We start from the raw sequence: 13,632 nt of genomic DNA, 5'->3' as shown, positions 1-13,632 counted from the left end.
AGAGGGATTCGAATCCGCGACAAAAGGATTAACTTCTTCCTCGGCGACTGTAAGCACTGAGCGATCTGGGACCCGATCCTAATATATAGTGTTAATTATCTTTTGATACTAAGTATACAGTGTTAATTATAGAATTCCATATACGGCAGCCAACTGCTTACTGCCAAGTGCGCACTGCTTAATGCCAACTGCCTCTGCTTATAGATAATATCTTTTACCCATATACTGCCACTGCCAACTGCTCACTGCTTACTGCCAACTTCCACTGCTCATACACTAGACAAAATTGCTAACGCACCACTTATTATTCTTATTTGTGAATTGATCATTTTCCTGATTGGTACTAGTATATAAAATATGCCATCTTTTCCAAAACAGTTTGATTGACAAATGTCTTGGTGTCATGTCAAGACCCTTAAAGGACCTTCTTGTCCGAAAACCGCTTTCCCGACGTGCACTGCGCACCGATGATTTTGACAATTAAAGTAATGATGAGCATCTAGTGTAGTGATTGCAACATTCAAAATGTCTCCAACTTAAAAATCAAATGATATACCCTAATTGACTACCATATCGCTTAGTAGTCATCCAGTGCCTTCGTGTCCCTACCTAATCCACCCATCTTCCGGTTGCCCCAATTTTGAGGAACAATCTTGAAGTTATTGTGTGGTTCTTACTTAATGCCGTCGATATCTGTTGTAAACATTTTATGATCGTTAATTCATTTTCAACAATATTTCATCAGAGAAATGTCTTAATTGTTTTAATTTTTCACAAATTTCTTCAAAGGAACCCCCTGCAGACACCATGCTGGCTGTCTTAGCACGCTCATCTGGAGTCAAACGCCGCATACGGTGTAACTTTTTTCTGAGTTTTTAAGCAGTAAAAACATCAAGAACACAAAAACTAGAAATTTATTCCACCAAAAAAGTATGGATACGATTTTAATTTTTTCTATGAAGTGGTTACGCTTCAGTAAACATTCTTGTAATTTATCAGTTAAAACATTTAAACGTCTCATTTTTTATTAAAGTAATATATTGTAATTATTTATCAAAAACATCATAAACAAGTTTTGAAAAGAAAAATGTTAATTTATTTTGGCGGTGCGTTAGCAATATTGTCTAGTGTAGATGATATTGTCTGTTTTCATGGTTTTGTTAACTTTAATTCTGTAATATTCCGAAAATTTATATTGTTATCATATAGATTCAGTTATTAGGTTGCGGGTGTAAACACCCGCCTTAAAAAGTATATAAAGGCTGAATCCGCGTTAGAGCGTTCATTCCAGCGCAAGCTCAGTCATTCCCGTATAATTCATACAATTACCAAGTCCATAGTATTGAAAAACGAATTTAAGAGCAATGATATAATTTTGTGTTTGATTGATAAAGTAAACATCCATTGTTAATAAAATGAAATTTTACACGTAAATCTTTCTTCGTTTTGTTTTTATGGCCATTCCAACTCACCACATGCAAGAACTCCGTAACGGAGGTTATAACTCAGTAATAGCAGCTGTAAAGTTATTAAAATCTTTGTTCATGTTTTAATTTTTATTGAACTTCGAAGCTTTATCAATATACAGCTAAATTATAACAGAAGAAATTTTGAACTGCAAACATAAAAAATATTGACTAAATATGTGTAAATCCAGATAACAGAATTTTTGGACAATAAAATAAACATTATTTTCCAGTAGGAATATTGCCAAGCAATCAGAATATTACATTACTTGACCATTTGATTTGAAAAATGAAAGGATATATCTTTAGAATGAAAGACCTTTTCTGATTATAAATTGACCACTTTTAAAAGAAAAGTTGATATACAAATTGCCCCAAAATTGTAACGGAGGTTACACAAACTCATTTTGGAGATTAAGAGATAAAAATACTTTGTAAAACGTGTCAAACACACTTTGAAAATAATGTATTTACACAATTAAGAGTAAAACTGAACTGTTTTCCCCTCTTTTTTAAAGCAATTTACCAAAAAGTGTGTTTCGTTACGGAGGTTATTATGAATATTTAAAAAAAAAGAGTAAAACGAATTTTAGACTTCCTATCAGCTTTACAAACTTATGTCGCTCAGCATTACTAAGGGTCAATCAACTTACTCAAATATTTATTAATATGTTACTGTCTTTTTTAACTGCAAATGTGAAAGTGAAGATTTAAACTTCTATAACCTCCGTTACAAAATTCGTTTCGAAGAATCGGTGTGAATGCGTTTACCTAATGGTGAATTTAAATAAGAATAATTGGAAAACATACTTTATTTGTAAATAAAGGATAAAATATTTGTTTTAACATTTTTTAGGCAAATACATTTATTTAAAGAAAAACCCAATAATTTTAACCTCCGTTACGAAATACCTTACTGAACCCTGTAATAATGAAGTGATTTATTGAATCATTGTGAAGTAACTGTCACCATGGTCACACATAAGCATAATTTTTTAAGAAAACTTATTTAATATATCAGAATATGTGAAAAATTTACTAAAAGACACGAAAATTCACTTTTTGCAGAAAAACCCAACCTCCGTAACATTGCTGGTTTTACGCATAAAAGAGCATAATTTCACTGTATACCGCTGATAGTTCACATAAGGGTGACCTTTTTGTGCCCATACGCATTACGGAATATTAGACATTTACAAAACGAAAAAGAAACAATATAATTATTATTTGTAATATGCAAAAACATCTAAGTTAAGGCCATTTTTACCACAACATTTTCAAAAATACCTTTATTTTATGCTTTAAACTCATTATGATTCTTATATTCCATTTTGTTGTCAACTTAAAGAGTAAACTTCCAGCATTATCTGGTAGATTTAAAGACCTGAAATATTGCACACGTCAGATTTTGTTGATTTTCTGTTACGGAGGTTAGAACCATCAATAATATCTTTATTTCTGAATTGTTGTTTAACTTTCCTTACATTTGTTTTTTGTTAACTAGACATACCCATTGGTGTCAATCAACTGCCTTGAAATAGTACTTCACATAGCCTCTGTTTCTTCACAATCACTGTCACGTAGGTTAGGTTCTTATATGCGACATTATAAAAAATCCGTATTTCTTAAAATTTTGAACACGGATTTATTAATTTGCTTAAAAAGGATTCTGTGCTAAAGTTTTAATATATATTAGACACAAAAACACAGTTTTAGCTCTACTAACGATATATTGTATTATCTTAAAAACCATTCAAACACTGTTACGGTAGGTTAGGTGAAATTTGGCGACAGCGATGATCAGGGTCTGTTTAAAAAATTGTTATTCATTTACCAATTAAAGTTTCATTTATATGATTTTGACATGTTTCTTCATTAATTAAAACAATTTTTGTTTGTTTAGAACAAAATTCGACCAGGTTATGCACATTTAACCAGCAAGGTATACGTTGGCGACATCGCCTTTTACACGATTCCGGACTTCCTTTTGTGTAAATACTCGGAGAAAAAATATCAAAAAATATAACAGCTAATACTATTTTGTGTGGCAAAATATGTTAACATAAAGGGTCAAGGAATAATTTGAATATCAGTAACCATAGCTTTGAAATTTATTGAAATGTATTGGCGACATAGCGTTTTTTCATTTGTATGAATTATACGGGAATGACTGAAGCTGTAAGAGTAAGACGTGTGCGAACCATAACAGCAGTAAGTGAGACTTAACAAAATAAAGTCAGCTTACAGAAGAAGTCCACCTTTTAAAATTTATAAGGTGTAGTCTACACAAATTGTGAATTAATAAAGGCTGTTATGTTTTGGAGTGGCAAGCCACTCAGAGGCTAACCAGCAAATGAGGTTAGCCACCTCAACTGTTATTTCAAGTTTGTTGAACAGTATGGCAACCAGGCTGTTGTGTGCAGTGTGTCTGCCTGAATAAGGCTAGCACTGTGCACAGCAGTTGAAGGGCTGTCACTTGTACTGATTGTGTCCTGAATAAGGCTGCAGTACAAGCGTCAGTCCGAGGTTGGCCAGTGTTAGGGATAGCCTACCCACTGCCATTTTCTTAATCATTTGTAATAATATTTGATTCTCTATTCAAGAGTAACGTGATTATTAACCTAGATAGGGTTGGCCATTTATTTGTATATTTTGCAGGCCTTTGTAAACAATCATTTGTCAATCATTTATTAAGAAAAATTATACTAGTATTATATAGGAAATCATCCCCAAAACCTTGAATCAAAAAGGTACGACCCCTGATTGCTATTATATATTCCGCTCGACACGTTACAATACGTACGCATACTTGGATAAATCCTGTGATAGGAAGACCATTACAACGATAACAAAAATTGGCAGGTGCAGGGATTTTTAAACGGTGAAATCAAGACTAGGAAGTCACAAATAGGAAGAAGGAGTATTTCCTCTTAAATATTAAACATCTTCCTTGCAGGGGGGGGGTACAACTTATGCAAAAGGATTCCTATGACAAGGTATAATAAAGGTCACAGGTATCATTATTGAGGGAGCACGAATGATTATTATATGTTGGCAATTAATTGGGGACACACACACCCAACCTATGTTTTTACGTATCTAACATTAGCCATTAAAACGATTAGCTCAATGGGCTTTCGTACGATTTTAATAAGTCACATTTAAAAATTCACAAATACGGGCACTTATCACAGGGTAAAAAGAAAGTTAAAACTAAACGATATTGCTGAATATTTCACCGTAGGCAAAAGTTATGTTATTACAAGAATGATTGCACTTAGTTTACAAAACGTGGCCCCCGGTAAATTTAGCTCCGATTAGCAATTTAGACCGTTACATTTTCAATTGATCAACATCGAATTATTTTTTTTCTGCCCGGTATTTATAGTTGTGCTAAATATGGCTCCATTATTTTGTAAGTAAAAGTAACAATTTTTGAAAATTTCCATACCGGTATTTTATTTTATTTTTTTTTTAATTTTGCTTTTTTTTGCTTACTAGTATTTTTAAAAAAAAATTTCTCCCCACCCCTTCTTTTGGTACATTGCTTTGTTTATTTTATATCAATTATGTATTTACGTTGATTATTATTGAAGAAACACAAGTATATGGTAGCTATGTTTTCTATAGCGTTATATATATATATATATATATATATATATATATATATATATATATATATATATATATATATATATATATATATATATATGTATATATATATATATATATATATATATATATATATATATATAGGCAAAATTACGGGGGTGGGGGCTCCGTGCACCATGAGGGCTACGGCCATGAAACCGATGATAATAGTGGCATCCGATGGATATTGATATTGTTCAGATATTAGGTTCACATTTGGAGACCGAAAAAATAATGATGCTACCATTTGTAAGAAATATTTGACTGATGAGGGTTATGGAATTTTTACGAAAGCCTATTAGGTTCAATCTGTGAAGTAAAAAATTAAAAATAAAAAGGGTTATAACGCCTTTCGAAAAGGCGTAATAACGCGAAGAAAGGCGTAATAACGCCTTTTGAAAAGGCGTAATAACGCGAAAAAAGGTGTAATAACGCGAAAAAAGGCGTTATTATGCCTTTGCAAAAAGTGTTATTACGCCTTTCAAAAGGCGTTATTACGCCTATTCAAAAGGCGATATGAAAAGGCGTTAATACGCCTTTTCAAAAGGCGTTATTACGCCTTTCTTAAAAACGTTATTACGCCTTTCAAAAAGGCGTTATTACGCCTTTCTAAAAGGCGTTATTACGCCTTTCAAAAAGGTGTTATTACGTCTTTTCAAAAGGCGTAATTACGCCTTTTATTTTCAATACATGACTAACTTAACCCACTCCGGGGACTGAAATCTTACCCTTAGGACATGAATTTCACAATTAAATATAGGGCTAATTTCTTCAAAAATAATTTAAACATATAATTAGATTTCCTGGAAAAAAGATTTCAAATGTGCAATATATTTTCAATGTTCAACCAACTTAGTCCTTCTCTGATTCCAAACATCTCTATACCAAGGGCTCATGGATTTCACAAATTTGGTTGAAGGCTAATTGTATATCATACCCATTCAAATAGTTTGCCTGCTTTTTTTCAAGAGGAGAGAAAAATATTTTCAAAATTGACATGAATTTTTAATACATGGCAAGCAAAGCCCCTAGCTGCACCTGCCTGTATCCTGGATTTCCACAAGTAGAGTGTTGACTTCTCTTACTACGCATGCAAACAGTTGTCTGCGAGATGTGCAAGAATATAGAAAATACTTCTAAATATTGCATAAAGAAAGATGGCTTTAATTCAATCTTTCAAGTATTTATTAATATAAAATAACGCATTTCCATTTTTGTATTTTGGATATAACGTCTTTTCAAACAGGTCTGTAGTACGTGTGCAAGTGTGTGTGTGTGGGAGGGGGGGTGGGCACTTTTTGGGAGAATAGTCTTGTTATAGTTTAAATATAAAAATTCAGTTATTGGCTGCTTGCTCCCTGAACATTTTGTTCATTAAGGTCAAACTCTGGCAAATCATTATTTAAGGTTACATATCAAGATAATAGTTGAAGATAACAATTATACTACAAATGATGAAAAGTTATAAAAAGATCCTCCTAGAGTATAGGCATTTTAGTAGTTTTTTTTCGGGGAGGGGGGTTGTTTGTTGTTTTTTGTTTGCTTGTCATTTTTTGGGAGGTCCTCCCCTTCATAAGCACTGGCCTGTTAATGGCATGATAATGGCTCTTCAATAGGAATAATAACGCCTTTTGGAAAGGCGTAATAACGCCTTTTGAAAAGGCGTAATAACGCCTTTTAGAAGGCCGTAATAACGCTTTTTAGAAGGCCGTAATAACGCCTTTTGGGAAGGCGTAATAAAGCCGTTTATAAAGGCGTAATAAATAAATATTATCACATATTTTCCCCTTTATCCCGTTGATATAGCTCATGTGATATCGTTTTCGTATCAACACTATGTATTTCTACGCCACGTGACGTAATGTATATAAACAAATACATGTGCATGATGGAGAGAATGCCTTAATTTGTCAAATTTCACTTTATTTCATATATTTTAACAAATTTTCATTCATGAATTAAATAAAATATGTGCTGAAATACTTTCTTTCTTTTATTTTTGTACGAATTATTTCATACAACGTAATATAATTTATTACGTTATTTGGTCCAAGGTAACCGAAAGGACTTTGAATTAGAAATAAAGACAAAATACACATTTAAAGTGAACAAAAATATATGATAAAAAGAATCGCCCATGGTTTGTGGTTTGATATGATTTTTATCCAACTCGTTGTGTGTTTTCTATCCCCTCTGCAAGGCTCGGGGATAGAAAACACACAACTCGTTGGATAAAAATCAGATCAAACCACAAACCATGGGAGATCGCCTTTTAATTTTTTTTCTTCATAGATTGATCCTAATAGGCTTCCGTAAATTTTAAATCGGGCAAAATGTAATGATATTTTAGTTTTAGTCCTTGGATTTAGGGGTTCGCTTGGGGGCTCAATGAGTTTCCAAGGCATAGTCTACATCCAGCAAAAGCATCATTCCTCAAAATTTTTTTGACTGTGAAAATATAGGTACACGGGGTAGAAGTAGGTATAGATTGTTTAACACTGGAAAGCTTACTGGGACAAAAAAATAACAAAACAAAACAAACAACCACAAATACTATTGATAAAATTGTTTTAGTGATTAAATATATCACTACAGCATCGAAAAAACAATGTTTTGTTTTGTTATTTCGTACACCAGTATTTCCTGTACATACATAGGCGTAGTCACAGGGGGGGGGGCAGCGGGGGCACTACCCCCCCCCCCACTTTCAGATCTGGGGGGGCAAGAGTATGTCTGTGCCCCCCCCCCCCCACTTTTTAATGAAGAACAAAATCACAGCTATGTTGAAATAATATTAACCCTCATTTTATGGCTTTTTTTTTTTTTCAACAACTGGGTAAGCATTTCTCTTGAAGTAATTGTTGTATAATTACCGGCCGCCAGGAGGCGGTCGGTTATTTTAAGTCGCCGTGCGTTTCTGCGGAGTTGGAACAATTTGAATAAAAAATATTTAACATTCATGTAATAGAATATTAAGAAAGATTTTTTAAATGTTAAACAAAAACGCACAATAATCATAAAATTAAAATTTTATAAATAATGGGTTAAATGTTTCATCCAATCCTGATTGACAAACTCCGACGTACGGTAACTGAAGTGCGGAGAAATAAGCACACATGTTGGGCATAGTCTAAAGCACAGGCCTTTGGATCGCTTAAAAAAAATTTTGTGTGTAACAAAAAAATAAAGGTACTGAACTCTTACACTGGGTAGCAATTTCGCTAATAAAATATTTTTTATTCTAATGCTCTAAAATTCTACTTTCTAATTAAATCTATTCATAGGTAAACGTTCTTCAATTCTACCAAAGCTTTTCAAATTCCAAATATTTCTTGGGATATTCTGAAATTAATTTCAAAAATGACCTACTTTCTTTTACTCGACATTAGCTTGGGCCCCTGGTCATTCACATGTAAACAGACGGTGTTTGAAGTGCGGCGAAGAGTTGCAGAGTATTTGCAAAATCTTTCAACAATTTAAAGTTGATTTCTTATTCCAGATTGTAACGTTAAGTCCGTAATAATATTCCTTTCGCAAAAAATTAATTTGAAAACGTCTACATCAACAACTACCGCCATGTTGATTATGAAAGTAAATGAAGCCATGGAAGAACGAATTTTTCCCGGAATGCATCGATTTTCAAAACAATTAGACCGCTAAAATGTTGTTTATGACTTAGTTACACCATATGATCAAATTAAAGAAAAACTTTGTAAAGCTTAAATGCAAATGAGCAAATATTCATTGAGTTTAGAATAAATTCCGGGGAAATTTTGTCCCGTCGTTCCCACTTTACAATTAGTGAAGGCCCAAGCTGATGTCGAGTAAAAAATTATTGTCAATTTGGGAATTGATTTCAGAATATCTCGAGAAGTATAAGGAATTACGGAATGAACTTTGGTAGTAATGAAGATTGTTTATATTTAAATAGATATGGATAGAAAGTAAAATTTGTAAAGCATTTGATTTAAAAGAATTTTATTGGCGAAAGTAGGTACCCCATGAAAAGAGTTTCATACCTTTATTTTTTTTTCAACACGTCAATTTTTTTTCTAAGCGATCTAAAGGCCTGTGGTCTAAAGCAAGGGCCGCGTTATATACATGTATAAACAAATTGACTTTCTCTACTTCAACAGGATTTGTTGTATAAATAATTCAAAATGACGTGTAAATATAAATATACAATGTACTTTTAATACGGAAAGTTTTCAAAAATATGACTTGATCTTAGTTTATTATCAAACAGAATATTACTAATAGGAGATTTTTCTCCAACAGACAAGAACAAATCGCGTTTTACAATATTCCAAGCCTTTTTCCCGCCACATCTCACACCAAAACAAGAGAGAGAAAAAATGTAGTGGCGGATCTAGAGGGAAGTTGGGGGTTTCAACATCATCTGAGCGAGCGAGGAGCCCCACGTAGTTGTTACGTTTCATTTAAAGTTAAACTATCTCTTGTTAGATAAGTTTAAACGTTAGTTTTGATGGTTAAGTGTTAAAACTACTTAAACATCAAACTTCCGCCAGAGTTCGTTTGTACAAATGAAACTGAGTGCGGGGACGCAGAGGACTATGAGTAAGTTGCTTAAATACAATGTACATGTAGCAATGTACAGGTATTATGCACTGAAGAAAACCCTGGAATGTTGCATTCAAATGTTTAATGTCATAGGGCTATATATTAACAGATAAATATAAGAATTTAGTTTCTAACTGTATTATGAAAGAATTAATTAATTGGTTTGTGGCCGATTTTTGACGCTTGCGTCAATATGTTTCTTGTATAGTAATGTTATATAGTATGAAATCTGTCAAGACCTCTTGTGTTCGCAACTTTGGGATAGGGAGTGCGGGTCATTGTTTCTGTTTCACTCAGCATCTGTTATCTAACAAAATTAAATGAGAATCACAAGCTACCCTTTGTGTTGACATCTGAAAGTCATTATTTATTTGCTGTATCCCATTTCTTGTATAACACATATATAGTCAAAAAGTAAGTTTTGTCAAACCTTCGGTTTTTAATTATTTAATTTTGCTGATTCATTAGCACTCTTTTATTTTAACATATATGTACTAGAGAATTCTAGTCAATCAAAATCTCATCAAAACAAGCATTCTGAGAGTATTGCATAAGCAATACATGTCCCCTACCGGGTTCCCCTTTTTCTTCAGGATGTCATTTTTTAATGTGCAAAAGTCATGTCCAAGGTTAGTTAAACTGAAAGATTTTCAAGTTGTAAATGCCTTAAAATCTAATAAAATAATAAACATTAAGACGACAATTCAACTCATTTATCTATCGTCTTTTCCTCGCTTCATATTTTTTTCGACAATCGGAAGTTAACGCAGTTCGAACCCAATCTTAATTAAGCGATTATGAAAAATATTCAAAATGCCATAAGTCTGTCAAAAATCAATGAAGCGAAACGAAATTCAAACTTGATCTGTAACTCATTAAGATACACTCACGTACCAAAATTCAGCTCAATATCTGCAAGCGTTTTGTGGAAAACCAAGTGGGAATGAAAAATATTCAAAATGCCATAATTCTGTCAAAAATCAATGAAGCGAAACGAAATTCAAACTTGATCTGTAACTCATTAAGATACACTCAAGTACCAAAATTCAGCTCAATATCTGCAAGCGTTTAGAAAAAAGTGCGGAAAACCAAGTGGGACAGACTGACGGGGACAGACAGACGGACAGACAGACAGACGGACGGACGCAGAGGAAACCTATAGTCCCCTCCGGTTTCACCGGTAGGGGACTAATAAGTAACTTCTATACAAGATAGCTGCAGTATTGGAGATTCTGATTTCGGTATACCTGTGATGAATGTCAATCAACTTTAAAAACACTATTTGAAATCCTCTCATTCAGCTTAGACAGGGGTTTGATATCACCTTGGCTAGCTGGTTTAAGGGGGCGTGAGGGACGCACACCCTTAAAAAATTTAAAGTATGATATGATTAATATTATTAATGCCATACTTTGATACATATCTAACCAATGCCATTATTTTTGTTTCTGGTTTTACTATTAAATTACACGAAAACTCAGGAGCTTCCAAGGGCTTCGCCCCCTAGGCCCCACCATTTAAAGTGTGATATGACTAATATTATTTCATGCCATACCCCGTTTTACATAGCCCATGGATAACATGTTGTACATCTTAATATTCCTATTTTTAACACACATGGCCTTAAGACTTTGGAATTGGGGGTTGGAGGGTTGGCAAAATATAGCTAGAATACTACAGAAAACTTACCAAGTAGGTACTGTATGTTTGTGCCCCCTCATTAAAGCCGTCTGATGACCTTTTTTTTTTTTTTTTTTTTTTTTTTTTTTGCTTGTCAAAGAATTTCTGGAGTTGAGCCCCCCCCCCCTCCACTTTTAAGTTTGTGATACGCCTCTAACATAAGTTCCGAAAGAGAGAAAGAGAGAGAGAGTTTTATATTATTTTAAAATTCGATACGGTGTAAAGACGAATGATGACCCCCATCGAATAATGACCGGGGGTCATTTTTCGACAGCGAAAAATGACCCCGGGTCATTATTCGACGTAGAAAAATGACCCTTTTGCCCGTAGAAAAAGTGTCACTAACCTTAAAAATTTGCAGAACCCACGTAAAGAAAAATGACCCCCGTAGAAAAAATGACTCCTTGTTGATTAAAGCTGAAATTTTAAGGGGGCAAAAAAAAAAATTAGATAAAGAAGCATATTTGCCAAAATGTTCACCTGTGTTTATTTGGAATAAATTGATGATATGTTAATCTCATTACATACGATTATAGCTACGAGTATATTTTAATGTCAATGCCATGATTCAGAAACTAAAGGAGTAAAGATTTATCGAGCCTAAAGGGTTATATGTAGGTAAACATTGTTTTTCGATGGTGGGAATCATCGTACTGACAGAAAAAATCAGCAGTATCATATTTTTTTATCCTCCGCTTGAAAAGCGGGAGGGTATATAGTGATTGGGATGTCTGTCCGTCTGTTACGCTTTGGGGTATCCATCTGTTATCCGCAACTCCTCTTACATATAAAAAGATGTATTTGTAAAACAGCTATGCCCCTGTATGGCAACATAGTGAAGATTAAACTTTTCTTAACGCAATTCAAATATAATGGTACCCAAAGTAGGGTCTTCTCACAAGAAATACAATTGCAAAATAGGAAAGCCCTAGCACAACTTGTTCAAAATAGTGGAGTGACAAGACCATCAAAAAATTGAATTTAATGTACCACCCTACCCTACGGCTGATTTGTACTTTTTTGGTCATATATTATCAGGCAATAATTTTTGCCCGGTCGTAGAAAATTCTATGGTCAAAATTTAAAATAAAGGGAGATCAAAGATCAACGAATGAAATCTGACCATAATATTGTATATATAAAGAAAAGTTCAAGTAATTCATGAAAATAATGTGTATTTGTATAGGAATTTTATTTATTCGATGAATATATTGATTTAATGAAAAAGGAACGAAAAAATTGAATAAGAATGCCCGGTTGTCTGTCTGTAAATGAAAGGTTTCTCTTACTGTATTTTATTCAAACTAAAAGGTTTAATGCTAGTGTACCTTATTATTTACGTACAATCACGTAATTTTTAGTACACAAAATAAAGAAAACTTAAAACAAGAAGAACAACGACACCCATCACCCCTAACCACCCCCACCACCCTAAAAAAACGAAATATGACCATAAATTTCGCACTTTTTAAATGTAATATTTTTATTTATCTTTTTTCATCTGCTTCATTATTTTTTAAAGATATTGTTCAATGCTTTTTAAAAAGTTTTTTTAATAAAAATTCTTCTATAGGTCATCCTTGCTCTCACACTGAATTTCGGTACTCCGGTCTCATCCAAAGGACAGACAACAGAAAACTTAAAGTCTTAATATTATTCATTTCTTTGTCTACAAAGGTAATTTTTTTATCATTGAATGTTGTGTATGATTTGAAAATTTACGTTGAATTTGGTGAAATTTTGAAAAAGCGTTTACTCATAAATTAAGCAGGTTATATCATAGAGATATGGAGTTTTTAAAGATTTTAAACACGTATTGGTGTTAAAGTTGCAGTTCTTTGACAAGGGGTGGAGTTAAATTAATGACGTAATACGTTTGCTAGAGCTGTAATTTTTATTCATTGGTTTTCATGTACATGCACGTACATGTATATCTTTATTGTTAACTTTTCAAGAATATGTTTCATTTGAAAACTATAAAAGTAGAAAATTTGTAAAAGAGCTACACTGTAAAAGTAATGATAGCCGATCCTTAAAAAGATACTTAGGTGGGTACATAATAATTAGAATAGGGCAAAATGTTGATCAAGTGACAATATTCACATTAAATATGTCGTGTGTGGCTTTTTTCATCTGCTGACTGGAAATATCTTTGAATTTTGAAAAAAGGCTGATTGCCTAAATACTCACTAATCTTTGTCATTTCATCAGAAGTCCTGAAAAGAATGTTGAAACCCCCTTGTTGTTTCTGTGG

The sequence above is a fragment of the Saccostrea cucullata genome, unplaced genomic scaffold, assembly GCF_032062105.1.
Source record: "Saccostrea cucullata isolate Sc308-1 unplaced genomic scaffold, CSIRO_AGI_Scuc_v1 ctg2180, whole genome shotgun sequence".
In the NCBI taxonomy this organism is placed as follows: domain Eukaryota; kingdom Metazoa; phylum Mollusca; class Bivalvia; order Ostreida; family Ostreidae; genus Saccostrea; species Saccostrea cuccullata.
This window is presented reverse-complemented; position numbering follows the sequence as displayed.